This window comes from Zonotrichia albicollis, chromosome W (assembly GCF_047830755.1).
Source record: "Zonotrichia albicollis isolate bZonAlb1 chromosome W, bZonAlb1.hap1, whole genome shotgun sequence".
NCBI lineage: Eukaryota > Metazoa > Chordata > Aves > Passeriformes > Passerellidae > Zonotrichia > Zonotrichia albicollis.
The window spans coordinates 11,738,445-11,752,858 of record NC_133859.1 but is presented as its reverse complement, the minus strand read 5'-3'; the positions used below and the strand labels follow the sequence as shown (position 1 = coordinate 11,752,858).

At 47.2% G+C, this 14,414-nt stretch overlaps 1 long non-coding RNA gene across 1 annotated transcript; it reads right to left on the bottom strand.

Moving 5' to 3' along the window:
- Window positions 1-7,389: 7,389 nt before the first annotated feature.
- On the bottom strand, window positions 7,390-13,394 carry LOC141726938 (uncharacterized). Its single transcript, XR_012577896.1, has 3 exons — window positions 13,289-13,394; window positions 12,905-13,054; window positions 7,390-7,823 (listed from the first exon to the last, which is right to left on the bottom strand). It is a non-coding gene; the product is annotated as an uncharacterized LOC141726938 (long non-coding RNA).
- Window positions 13,395-14,414: the final 1,020 nt, after the last annotated feature.

Below are 14,414 nucleotides of genomic sequence, written 5' to 3'. Positions count from 1 at the left end.
AGTTGCCACACCTCCATGGAATTATTTTCCAGTGGGAGGAAAAACAAACACCTAAGGCAAAGAACACACCAAAAAAGGACCGGGACCAGAGGCACTCTCTCTTGATCATAGAATGGGTTTTCCTCAGTCACAAAAGGTCCAAGAGACTGGCAAAGCCTCAGGAGCTGTTAGCGGAACTGATCCGGAAAGCAAGGACCCGGATCAGGAAGTTAGCAGGATGTGATTTTAAGTGCATTCACATTCCAGTTGAGTTAAAATCAGGTCAAAATACTATGAAAATACTGGAACAATTGTTTCAAAAAAATGATGTGTTGCAGTTTGCTCTGGATTCCTACTCAGGACAAATTTCGGTAGCGAGGCCCGCTCACAAATTGTTTGAACAAGATGTTCAATTTACTTTAAAATTAAGAACTGCTCTAAGTAGGAGACCTTTAAAAAGGGCTCTAACTGTCTTTACAGATGTGTCCGGGAGGTCCCACAAGTCCGTTATGACTTGGAAGGATCCTCAAACCCAGCAGTGGAAGACGGACATTGCTGAGGTGGAAGGTTCACCTCAGGTTGCTGAATTGACTGCGGTTGTTAGGGCTTTTGAAAGGTTCTCAGAACCATTTAATCTGATTACAGACTCTGCATACGTGGCAGGAGTAGTATCCAGAGCAGATCAAGCAATACTGCAAGATGTATCTAACATTGCACTTTTTGAATTGCTCTCAAAACTGGTAAAGTTAGTCACTCACCGAGAGCAACCATTTTATGTGATGCATGTCAGGTCACACACTGACTTGCCAGGGTTTATCGCTGAAGGCAACAGAAGGGCAGATGCTCTTGCTGCACCTGCAGTGATGGCCACTCTCCCAAATATTTTTGAACAGGCAAAAATCAGCCACCAGCTTTTCCACCAAAATGCACCTGGCCTGGTTCGTCAGTTTAACATCACTCGAGAACAGGCCAAAGCGATTGTGGCCACGTGCCCAAATTGCCAACAACATGCACTCCCTACAGTGAGTACGGGAGCAAACCCAAGGGGACTGAACAGTTGTGAACTGTGGCAAACAGATGTAACACACATACAGTCTTTTGGACGGCAGAAATATGTTCACGTTAGTGTAGATACCTTTTCTGGAGCGGTCTATGCTTCTGCCCACACAGGAGAATCATCTATTGATGCTATTAAGCACCTCTTACAGGCTTTTTCTTTCATGGGCATCCCCAAGGAGCTGAAAACTGATAATGGGCCTGCTTATAAATCCAAGGAATTCGGGAGCTTCCTGCAGCAATGGGGAGTAGAGCACAAAACTGGCATCCCCTACTCCCCTAGAGGTCAAGCCATTGTAGAAAGAGCTCACCGTGGTATTAAAAGGGTCCTGGACCAGCAACAACAGGTTCTGAAGGTAGAACCTCCCCACATCCGGTTAACCAGGGCACTGTTCACAATCAATTTTCTGAATTGTTCTTTTGACAGCCTGAACCCACCCATCCTACGCCACTTTGGGGGGAGCAGTCACAGGTTGATAAAAGAAAAACCTCCGGTTTTAGTAAAGGACCCTGAGACTTGGAAAATGGTGGGACCTTACAAATTGGTTACTTGGGGACGTGGATACGCCTGTGTGTCCACCCCCTCTGGTTTAAGGTGGGTTCCTTCCAAATGGGTAAAGCCCTATGTTCCCAAAGTCTCAGAGAAATCTACAGAAGAGCCCCAGGTTGCTCACGCTGCCTGGAGAAGGAAACGTCGCACACGTTCTCTGGAGGAAATTCCATTTAAGCCTCCTATCTGGAATAGTTTTTAATATATGTTTGTCTCAAGTTCCTTGTACCAGTTTAGATCCCACTGTTCGTGTGAAGCCTCGAGACGCCATGAGACCGAGCCTGCTTCTCGTCCTACTCGTGATCATCCCACCTGCGATCTCCTACCGCAGCCCAAACTACATATGGACTACCTTGACAAAGGTTCTCGGACATCAACAGAGAAACTTACAACGGGCTGAATGGACTGTTCAAAGGCTGGGGACTCGTGGGCTGGTTGGGATCTGTTCTGACAACTGTGTTTTTAATGCTGTTTATTTTAGTTATAGTTATTGTAGTTGTTAGCATTGTTTTTGGACTAATCAAATGCATAGTTCTCAAGTTAATTTCAAGCTCATCTCCCCCTCCTGAGGTCTACCATTTGGAAGCCCTCAGTGCTCCAATGGATGACCTGGAGGCCTCAGTAGAAAACACTGACCCACCTGTAGAAGAAGAACCGATCTACCAACCATGGTTTGGCAATCATTCTGCACCATAAACACAGTCCTCTTATTTTTAAACAAAACTAGGGGGAGATATTGTGGTGTGTTTTTAGCTTCCGGGTTGTCGGATCTCAAGATCTCAGTCCTGAGATGCTGAGCCACCGAGACCCTGGGGGTCTCGGGACTCCTGGAATGTTGCCAGAAGTGTCTGGTGGCTGGACTTTGGCCCTACACGGGAGACGACAAGGATGAGGGCTTCACAGGGTGAATGGTGAAGGGATTAGTTAATTAGAGGGTGAGACATAAGGTTTAGGATTTATGTACAGGGGGGTTTAGAGGAGTAAGATGGAGGAATTGGGGTGTGTCCTGCCCTCCTTCTTCTTCCTCCTCCATCTTCTTTGGCCACGGTGGCACCTTTGGATTGGTTATTGCTAAGAGTACACCGAGTTATAACAATAGATGGTATTGGGGAAAAATGATAAATATTGTACACGTCACAATGGGTATAAAGATAGGTGCCTGCCCCGGAGGGCAGAGTCAGTGTGCCCATGGCTGACTGCTGAGCAGATCTCTGTCGGCTGAAAGAACATCTTTTAGATAAGCAATTAATAAACATAAAACCAGAAAGAAGAACTGAAGCCTCTTCTCGTCCTTCGACACGCGGGCTGCCCCAAGGCCACCCCGGGCCTTCCAGGCCCCTCAAACAGCCGAGATAAACCGGACATTTGGCGGTCCCTGGCTGGGCTCCACCACCACAACCTTTCGGGGAGATAAACCGGACATTTGGCGGTCCCTGGCTGGGCTCCACCACCACAACCTTTCGGGGAGATAAACCAGACACCGGGTCCCTTCCTCAGGTGCGCCAATATTCCCTTCTCCCTTCCCCCTCGCCCCTTGCTGAGTGTGCCCTGTCAATCAGGTTTAACATGCCAGCAAGGCGTCGTGTGGTTTGTCATGCTCCTCAGGCCTGGGGGACATTGGACCGTATAAGTGTCCCTAGTCCCTTGAGACCCTGCCCCTTTCACCTGGTTGGTAGCTCACCTGTCCCCTCCCCTTCCCCTGTCCCTTAGCTTAAAAGGCTAATCAGACCATGCGGCAGGGGTTCTGTTGGAGCAGTTGCCCCGGTTCAGACCTCTGTAACCATGGAATAAACATCTGGAAACCCTCCAGCGGAATCCTCTCCTTTTTCTCTTCACCATTGCCAGAAGCTCTCTCTCCTGAGGTAAACGGAGTTCCTGACAAGCCTGGACTTGTTCAGTGCCCTGCTGCAATCTCCAGCAGCCAAGGTATCTCTGGGGTGAATTACACCACAGTGCCGCCTTTGGCTCAGCAGCGAGGGTTAGTCTGGCCCAGGCACCATCTAAGTGGTAATATTGGGATTCATATTCCAATAAGGCTTCTTCTCCTCTTTAATGCCTTTATTAAAAGTGATCAGCTCAGGATTGGGCAGCTCAGCAGGGCTGCAGTCTCCCATCGCGTCTCTCCCAGGGCGACCCAGCGGAGGAGGATATGCGCAGCTTTGTCCACTAGGGGCAGAGCTGGGGATCAGATACTCGTGGGAGCCTTTAGGGCGTGATGATCCCTTCGTTGTTGAATTGGTCTCAGTCTCGCCTCCTCCCAGACCTGGCCCGGTGGCTCTCAAACACAGGGTGAGGAACAACAAAGGTTTTTCAGCATCTCTGCAGGCCCAGCACTCCGCTCCTCACATCCAGACATCACTCCAGTCTTTCAACTCTTAGGTGGCTCGTTTTTTTTGGGGTTTTCTCCGTGCATTTGGAATAGGGGTCCCACACAGCATGCTGGTCCTTGGAGTCACTTTGCATAGTCCCCCCCCCCCCCCTCAGGTCTCTTCACCATTCTGGGGAAAAGTACAACTTAGCCTCGGGCAAGGCTCTGCTAATGCAAAAGGAGCAATTAGCCGCAACGACTCGTGATTACAATAACAAAACACGCAAAACTTCGGCAGCTACAGTGATCTGGCTGCCTTTTTGTAACCTTTTCTCACAAAAAAAAAAATCAACAGAATTTTTGTTCATAACAGCAGGGACCCCACAGAGCAAGGGGGGCCCAGTCCCAGAGAAGGTGCTGGTCCCAGAAAAGCGCTGATCTTCAGATTTCCCAGCAGGGCCGTGCCGGCGCTCAGCTGTGAGGGCATGCCCCCGCAGAGGGACAGGGTGTTGGTGTTCGCTGCTGTCCCTGTCCGTGTCCCCTGGAAACCTGAAGGGAACAGCGAGGGGCGGGCCAGCTGGGAGCGGCGAGGAGGACTGGGGATCTTCTTCAGCGTCACAGTTCACGTCCAGGTTGGGAGCTGGGCCGGCTCGAGGCAGCGCAGCCAGCGGGGGGGCATCCCCAGCTGGCGCTGATGGCGACACTGCCGAGGAACCAGCTGCAGGCTGTGGGACAGAGGGGCTGGTTGTGAGCTCCAGTGCGGGGGTGCCGGCCACTGGCGGCGCCGCGGCTGGGGGCGCGGCGATGAGCTGCGGCGCCGGGGGGCCAGCCACTAGCGCGGAACCGGCTGCATGCTACGGAACAGGGGCTGGTTGCAAGCCCCGGGACGGAGAAGTCAGCCGCCATCAGCGCGGCTGCTGCTGATGGGGGGGGGGACAACCAGCGTGAATGCCGTAACTGGCAATGAAGGAGCTGTCGGTCATTTTTGCGCATACGCTGGGAAGCCGGAAGAGAGCGCTGCTGGCTGCGTTGAGGGTGTTGCCCGATTGATAAAGGACACAAAACTCGGATAAGTTTTGTGCGGCGCTTAATTGAAGGGCCCGGGGGCCTGCGGACTAGCGTCCCCAAAAACAGAGCCCCGAAATTCACACATGGGTGTTTTCCTTTTATATACATCCAATTCATAAAAAAGTCTCCAAGAAACAGTGGCCATTTGCCAAACTACGGACCCTGGTAATACATTCCCTAGTTCACGAGCAAAATCATAAATCTTCTACCTGTCCTATTGTAATGCTATCCCCAAACCGGTTAGTCTTGTTACTCTCCTACCCTGGCTTAATGTTTATTAAGTTTCTAAGGCCACCTGCCAAGGTTACACATAACTCAACATACTATCAACGGCTACAAAATTATTTTTACAAACCAATTCTCACAAAACTCATAACTAAACTATAATAAAACATTTTGCTATATTTCATTTCTTTTCCACCATTTCCCCCCTTTTGAGCATCCTTCAGTCCTGCTGCAAGGATGCTCAACCAACGGTATTGACAGTAACATCTTCATAACAAGGTGGGGGATGTTCTTCGTTCTGCCGCCCACGGGTCATCACCTTCAGCAACCGGAGAGATCGCTTCTTATCCTTTTCGATCACACCTAAAAGACATCTATATACAATCCATATAGTCACCAAAAATACCAAAAGCATTAGTACATACTGTATAACGGAAGTAATCCAGCCAGACAGGTGAAGCCCCAACGAATCAAATACTGCTCCTATCCAATTATGCTGTGCTTCCCTTTCAATTTCCTTGGTTTTTGCTTCCACTTCTGCCAATTGGGAAATATCTTTCTCCACTTCAAGTGTAACATTTGGAATGTGTACACAGCAATGATCTACTCTCCTACTCAGGTAACCACAAACTCCATGTTCTTTTAACAGTAGCAAATCCAATGCCATTCTGTTTTGTAAGGTCATTCTTGATGTAGCTTGCAATTGCAAATTTAGGTCTTTAAATCCCTTCTTAGTAGCTGCTGCCAATCTTTCTGTCTGTCCTAACAAGTTGTTGAGCATTTCCCTATTTCGATATGTTCCTATCGGAGGGAATAATGACTCTAATATCCACCCAAATTGTACTCCTGCGCCAGGTTCATGCCACTGCTCCTCTAGGAGGGATTCTTCCCTCTTTTTGAGTCCTTTCCTTTGAATCAATCTATTCTGTTTCCAGTATGGACACAGTGTGGGAACCCCTAGGGTAATTTGTGTTACTGATCCATCTAAAGATAAATGTGTGGTCCACTGTCCGTGTCCCAACACCCAAACTAGATTTCCAGGACTGTGCACAGTAGTATATCTGAAATCTATAGGTCCATCCATGGACTCTCTGCTAACCGTGTGATTATACCCCCTACACTCACATCCCCATTTTAATGCCATTTTCACCAGTACCAATCCAATTTGGTCTTCCGGTGTATCACATGTAAAAACCTCAGTACAATTCCAATCCTCCTTCTGCGGTCTGAACTCTCGGGAAGATGTAGACGTGATGATGGCCCTATAATGTGACTGATTCTTTACCCCTGACCATTGGATGCACCATTGTACTTCCCCAAGGTAATTATAGTGTTCCAAAACACTGGGTCCCCATAATGTCTTCCAACTTTTCCAGGTGTCAAAATTCTGTGTGATATTCTGACAACTCATCTCATTTCTTTGGAATTTCGTTCTTATTCGTACTGTATTTCATGGCTCATCTACTGGGGTTGCAATCAAACACCTCCTGGTATTTTGAATCCAACCATAATGATTGGGTTTCATTTCACATTCCTCTTTAGTCATAGCCCGAGTGGTCATACACAAATCCCTCCATACCTCTACTTGTTTGGGAACTGACTGGCAGGACCATGAAACATTCTTGAATGATTCAGGCATTTTGGTTACCGGTATTATTCCCCAGGGAATTGGTTCACCTGCAGCCTGTGGTAATGGCAGACAAGCTGTTATTTTAGTCACGTTCTGCATGATCCCAAAAATCTCTAATTAATCCTACCACTAGGTTTTCCTGCTCAGCATTTCGTTTTATTGTATCATTAGCCTCCCGCCTTATCCTTCTACCGTGTCTCTGTGAGGATGACATCATTCTGTCATGCCTCCACCATGCCTTCCCTATTCTAGGATTAGTGACATTCAACCACCCACAACCTTTGCCTCCCTTCTCCCACCAGCTGGTCCCGTCCTCTACTCTGTCCCAGGTCAGTTCCCTATTTTGCTTCCTCCCAACACGATCCCCTGTCCATGGCAAAACCCTCATACTCACTCTTTTGTAATCAAAACTATCCAGTATTTTGACTAAGCATGTATATTCTCCCGTATCGTTTGTGGTTACCTTAGTAAGATTCAGTACCTTGTTTCCTTGTTGTTTATCCCGATCCCAACCGACTTCTATCTTGCCTCGGCTTCTTTCAGCCCCCCCCCCCCCCCCCCCCGTTGCCATATTGCAATAACTTCACCGGCCTCAACTTTCTGGCTGTGAAACATAACACAATTTAATTGAGCATCCATCCCTTCCATGGCTGTAACCTTTGTTTCTTTAACCTGTACTAAAATAGACCCTTGAACGGGTACCAGTCTCATGATTACTAGCAGCAATATAATTAAGAAGGCGGCTTTGCGCAGAAGATCATCCGGGTTGGAGACACTATCTGGGTTTCCCATTGGAACGGTGCCTTCTTTACCCTGGTGTAATGGATCCAAGCGTCCATCCCCTGGACCTTCACCGCCGTGTAGGTCGTCATCATCACCTGGTGGGGTCCGCTCCATGATTCCTGTAGCGGATCCGTAATCCACTTCTTGACGTACACCTGGTCCCCAGGCTGAATGTGTGGACAGAGTTCTCCAGCGTGAGCGGTTTATTCAACTGTAACGTATTTCTTAAAGAATTCAAAATCTTATTAAGTGGCATAACATACTCTGCAATTGCCTGATCCCCACTCACATGTACCTCCCCTTTTAATACAGTTGCATGATATGGTTTGCCATATAGTATCTCATATGGACTTACGCCTACCTTTTCCTTTGGTTTAATTCGAATCCTGAGTAGGGCCAAAGGCAAAGCCTGAGGCCAGTGCAGTTTAGCTTCCTGGCAAATCTTTTTGATTTGTCCTTTCAGAGTTTGATTCATTCTTTCCACCTGCCCACTAGACTGAGGTCTCCAGGGAGTATGCAAATTCCAGGTTGTATCTAACATCCGTGCTAATTCCTGCACTACCCCGGCTATAGAATGAGGACCCCTATCTGACGACAATCCTAAGGGTACTCCAAATCTTGGTATTATTTCTTTTAACAAGGTTTTTACCACCTCCTTAGCCTGATTAGTTCTACACGGAAAAGCTTCTGGCCACCCTGAAAACGTACATACGTACACTAACAAGTATCTGTATCCCTGTGCCCTAGGCAATTCAGAAAAATCAACTTGCCAATAATCTCCTGGTTGTGGCCCAATTTGCAACTTTCCCATTTGTATTTGTCTCCTAACTGCTGGATTATTTTTCAAACATACCGGGCACATTGCATTAACTCTTTTTGCCATTGTTAACATCTGATTAGAGATTATCTCATTCTTTAAAAATTTTACCAATGCTTCTGCCCCCCAATGGCATTTATTATGTTCTGATTCTAAAATAAATTTCATTATGCGAGTAGGTACCACTATTTGTCCCATCGGTGTAACATACCACCCGAGCTGATTCCTCTGTGCCCCTAGCAAGTTTATTAGTTTTCCATCTTCTATTGAATATTTGGGCTCCTGATTCAGGTATGGGGTAGCCGGATTTGTTCTTACCGGTACCAATGCCATTTGAGTCCATACTTCCCGTGCCACTTGCCATGCTGTAACATCAGCAAATCGATTTCCTCTGTAAACTTCTCCTTCCACATTCTGATGTCCTCTAACATGCATTACTGCAACTGCTTTGGGACTATGTACCGCATCCAGTAGCTGTAGCACTTCCTCCCGGTGCTTGATGTTGGTTCCCTGTGAATTCAAAAGCCCCCTTTCTTTCCATAACGCCCCATGCACATGAACCACACCAAAGGCATATTTAGAATCTGTCCAGATATTAACCCTTTTGTCCTTGCTCAAGTACAGAGCTCTGGTGAGTCCAATCACCTCTGCCTTCTGGGCCGAAGTTCCAGGTAACAAAGCCTTTGCTTCTATTACCTGATCCGATGTTACCACTGCATATCCAGCATAGCGAGTCCCATTCTCGACAAAACTGGATCCATCAGTGTATAGTTCCCATTCAGGGTCTTCCAATGGTTCATCCTTTAGGTCGGGTCTGCTGGCATGCACTTGTTCAATTACCTCCACGCAATCGTGCACCAGTCCCCCAGCCTCCTGGTCACTGCATAAAAACTCTGCTGGATTAACATGGTTAGTAGTCTTTATTTCAATATCATCCTGTTCTCTCAGGATAGCCTGGTATTGCAACATTCGACTTGATGATAGGCAGTGACCCCCCTTTTGCTCCAAAACAGCCATGACCATATGAGGAACAAACACTTTCATTTTTGCCCCCAAAGTCAATTTCCGGGCCTCCTGAATAAGGATTATTGTTGCCGCCATGGCTCGTAAACACGAGGGCCACCCAGAACTTACCGAATCCAGTTGTTTAGAGAAGTATCCTACCGGCCTCTTCCATGATCCCACCTTCTGGGTGAGGACCCCCAATGCCAGTTTTTGCCTCTCATTTACATACAACTGGAATTCCTTGGTCAGGTCAGGGAGTCCTAGGGCTGGGGCCTCTTTTAGTGCCTGCTTCAATTCCTGGAAGGCCTTCTTTTGTTGTGTCGTCCATTCCAACCGATGCTGCTTCAAGGCCTCATACAGTGGCTTGGCTAGGAGACCGAAATTCATGATCCACAGTCGACACCATCCCACCATTCCTAGAAAAGATCTCAATTCCTGATGGTTACGAGGCAAAGGAATAGCACATATTGCCTCTATTCGGTTAACTCCCAAACATCTCTGCCCTTGTGTGATCTCACAACCGAGATAGATAATGCTATTTTTGATCAATTGAGCCTTTTCCTTAGACACCTTATACCCTGCTTGGCCAAGCATATGAAGTAATTTAATTGTTAATTCCACACACATGTCCCTTTCCTTAGTGGCCAGAAAAATGTTGTCCACGTACTGCAGGACTACATACAAGGATGGAGATATTGTTACCTGGGTTGTCTTCCATTCCTCCAGCTCCTTGGCCAGTTGATTTCCAAAAATAGTGGGGCTGAGCTTAAACCCTTGTGGCAGTCTGGTCCACGTAAGCTGCCTCTTTCTCCCAGAATCAGGACTCTCCCACTCGAAGGCAAAATATTTCCTACTCTCTACTGCCAGTGGGATGCAGAAGAAAGCATCTTTAAGATCAATCACAGAGAACCATTTAAACTCCTCCGATACAGATGTTAACAATGTATAAGGATTAGCAACAACTGGATGTATGTCCTTTACTATTTCATTAATAGCTCTCAAGTCCTGTACCAAATGATATTTACCATTAGGCTTTTTCACTGAAAAAATTGGAGTATTATACTCCGATTCACACTCCTGTAATATTCCTTGAACCAAAAATTGCTTAATTAACGGGGCTACTCCCCTCCTTGCCTCAAGCTTGAAGGGGTATTGCTTTACCCTCACTGGTCGGGCCCCTTCCTTTAGTTCCACCTTTACTGGCTGGGCAGCTTTAGATTTTCCGGGGACCCCTGACTCCCACACCCAGGGTATTACAGCCTGCTCAATTTCTTCTGGAATAGGAGAGGCATCCACTTCCTTAATCACAAAAATGCCTGCTATTTGTTCCTCAGGTATCTCCAATTTCACCCTTCCCCTTTCAAATATTATTTTCACATTAAGTCGGGACAATAGGTCTCTGCCAAGAAGGAGTGTGGGGCAATTTGGCATATACAAAAATTGATGATCTAATTCCTTCCCCCCAAACCTAAGATTTAAAGGTTGTAAAAATGGTTGTTCCTCTAGCTTCCCTGTTGCCCCCACCACCTGTACCGTTGTGTCACTCAAAGGTCCTAATAGTCTATTAAGTACAGAATATGTAGCTCCAGTGTCTACCATAAATTCTTGACCCTTCCCATCTATCTCTAAAACTACCCTCAGGTCTTTATCTAGTCAGCTTTGATTCTGATAATTTCCCAAAACTAGTGCTTGAGCAGTCTCTGCTGGTCCTCCCGTAAATCCTCCCACTTGAGTATTCCCTATTAATCCCATATTACCCCCTCTAACCGGGCATTCATTTTTCCAGTGCCCCAATTGTCGGCAAAATGCACACTGGTTTGGATCCAACCTCCCCATGTTAGGTGCAAACCCAAATCCTCCCCGACCTCTCATCATCCCCCTCTGTCCACGATTAGCTCCTCCCCGACCTCGTCCCCTAATGAATTTTCCTCCTGCCCCTGTCTGTTGCATTACAGCCAGAATACTAGCTTGTTGTCTTTTTGCAGTTTCTTTTTCCCTGTTGTTGTATACCTTCCATGCTACCTCCAACATTTTATCCAAATTCTGAGTATCCTCCCCTTCCAGCTTTTGTAACTTTTTCCTAATATCCTCTTGTGATTGCCCTAAAAACAATAATGCCAATTGAAGTTTCCCTGATTGATCTTCTACATCTAAATTAGTAAACCTCCGAGCCATGTCTTTTAATCGTTCCAAAAAGGCAGACAGAGACTCATTCTTGTCCTGCTTGACCGAATACAACTTAGACAAATTCATAGTCTTAGGTATTCCTGTTCTAATTCCTTCCACCAACAATTCCTGATATCGTTTTACAGCCCTTATTCCTCCCGTAGAGTTTGGATCCCACCTGGGTTCCTCACTTGGCACCAATTCATCAACTGTTTCATTTAGTTGTCGCAACCTAATCTCCTCACGAGCCTTTTCTCTCATAGCTTTAATAACCATTTCCTTTTCTGTGGAATCCATTATAGTATCCAATAATACCTGTAAATCATTCCAGTCCGGATTCTGAGTTTTTATCACCATTTTAACCACCCTTGCTACTCTTTCAGGGTCCTCCCAGTAACTCCCAGCCGATTGTTTCCATATTTCCAAGTCCCCTGGAGAGAAAGGCACCTTTATAAGTATCCTTTCTCCCTGTGGTCCCACAGCTTCCCTTAACGGTGCAATTAACTGTGGCCCCTTCTGCCCCTTCCTTCCTTGGCGAGTCCGCTCTGCTAACGGAGTCCTTTTAACACTTTCACTCTTTTCAGTATCACTGTCACTCTCGCTAGATCTCATTTTTATAGTTATGTCAGCAGGGGGAGCAAAAGGTACATTAGGAATAACCAGACCCCTCGGAGGTGCTACACAATAGGACAAATCTTCTTCAATCGGGGGATACAAATCACGCCCCTTTCTTTCTTTACATCCAACACACCCGCTCTCATCATTCATCTGTAAAACCAAAATACCACACTCCTTTTGCCATTCTTCTTTCCGATATAAAATGAAAAACAAATCTAAATATGGTATTTCATCCCATTTCTCATTCCTCCTTGAAAATTGCATCAAAGATTCCATTATCCCAAATTCCAGCGTACCATTCACCGGCCATCCCGCTTCCCCAATCTCATATTCAGGCCACCAACGGTTACAGTAATCTATCATTTTGTTCTTATCTAACTCTTGAGAAAAGCCTTCGCCTTTCCACCTTTTCAATATACAACCTAATGGCGTATTTCCAGGTATTTTTCCATTGGCCTGCACTAAAGTTTTAAAAGTTTTAAAAGACATCATATTACAACCTTTAATTTTTAATTCCACCTTTAGTCCCAATAAACCAATATACCTTTTTGCCGTCCTTCCCCAAAAAAAACAATAGGAGGCGAATTCCGGACCTGTGTACCCTAGACGTCTTATGGCCGGAGCCTAGGCTTTTTCCATTAACCACCAAACCAAATCCAATTATCACCTTTTTCCAATATAAAGCGCCTTCGGGCTTACCTTATGCAGTTGTCCGACAGGCGCGGGGGAGTCGGGCACGACCGATGACTCCTCCGAGAAAATGCTCGGCGCTGGCTTGGAGTATCGAGAGCGAGCGAGCCGCCCCAGCTGCCCTCGGAGTCCTGCCGCGGTCACCAGAAAACTGTTGTCCTATTGATAAAGGACACAAAACTCGGATAAGTTTTGTGCGGCGCTTAATTGAAGGGCCCGGGGGCCTGCGGACTAGCGTCCCCAAAAACAGAGCCCCGAAATTCACACATGGGTGTTTTCCTTTTATATACATCCAATTCACAACAAAGTCTCCAAGAAACAGTGGCCATTTGCCAAACTACGGACCCTTGTAATACATTCCCTAGTTCACGAGCAAAATCATAAATCTTCTACCTGTCCTATTGTAATGCTATCCCCAAACCGGTTAGTCTTGTTACTCTCCTACCCTGGCTTAATGTTTATTAAGTTTCTAAGGCCACCTGCCAAGGTTACACATAACTCAACATACTATCAACGGCTACAAAATTATTTTTACAAACCAATTCACACAAAACTCATAACTAAACTATAATAAAACATTTTGCTATATTTCATTTCTTTTCCAACAAGGGCGGTGAAACCCCCCACCCGCGGTGCGGGGAGGGAGGGGAGGAACCAACAGCGGGAACAATGGGGCCGGCTGTCCGTAAAAGGGTCATTCCCCAGCTGGTCGCGGCGGAGAGGGGAGTGGGGTCGGCATGCAGGGCTAGCTGGCTTGTGGAACAGGGAACGCTGGCACCGGCAATTGGGGCGGGACCGGCCGAGACAAAGGTTCGCCAGCTGCTACGGACGGAGCAGGGAAAACCCGATCTGCTGATTGTGGCAGGGGCACTCGCGCTGCCGTCTGAGGCGCTGGAGAGGCCAGGGGCCGCCCCCGCGGGCAGAGGCGCTCCTCCAAGTCCAATTGGGACGTGGCTACAAAGGTGGATTCACTTTCTGTTGCCTTCAAGGCATGGCGACCTGGTTCTAAGTCCGGCACGGTGGCCCAAAGCCCAGGGTCACTCGGTCCATATGCTCCTGACACCAATGTGGTGGACAGCAAATGGCGTTTATTGAGGGGTCACAAGGGTTTTTATGGCTTGGGCAGTAAGCGTCATTTCCTTCTGCTCACGTCCAGCTGGGTGCGGTCGGGCACGGAGCACGGGTCTGACTGCAGGGTGGGGGGTGTCCTATCTTCCGTACGCTTGTCCCTGACTCTCCACAGCTTTCCATTGGGATCCAGCCCCGTATTGCTGTGGAAAGGACTCCCCAAGTCGGTATTATTAGAAGCACGGTCCTATCTCCCCTAGTGACCCCCTCCGATAGACAATAGCCTAGAGCATCCCATGCCCGTGGAGCCAGTGCAGTTTTCAGATCTACTGGGAAACCATGAACTTTGGCCCAACTGAAAAGATTGTAGAGAGCGTCTTCTGACATAGGAAGTCCCTTATGAAGGATCATATGTCCCCAACACTGTAAGGGTTACATGTTCTGGCATAGA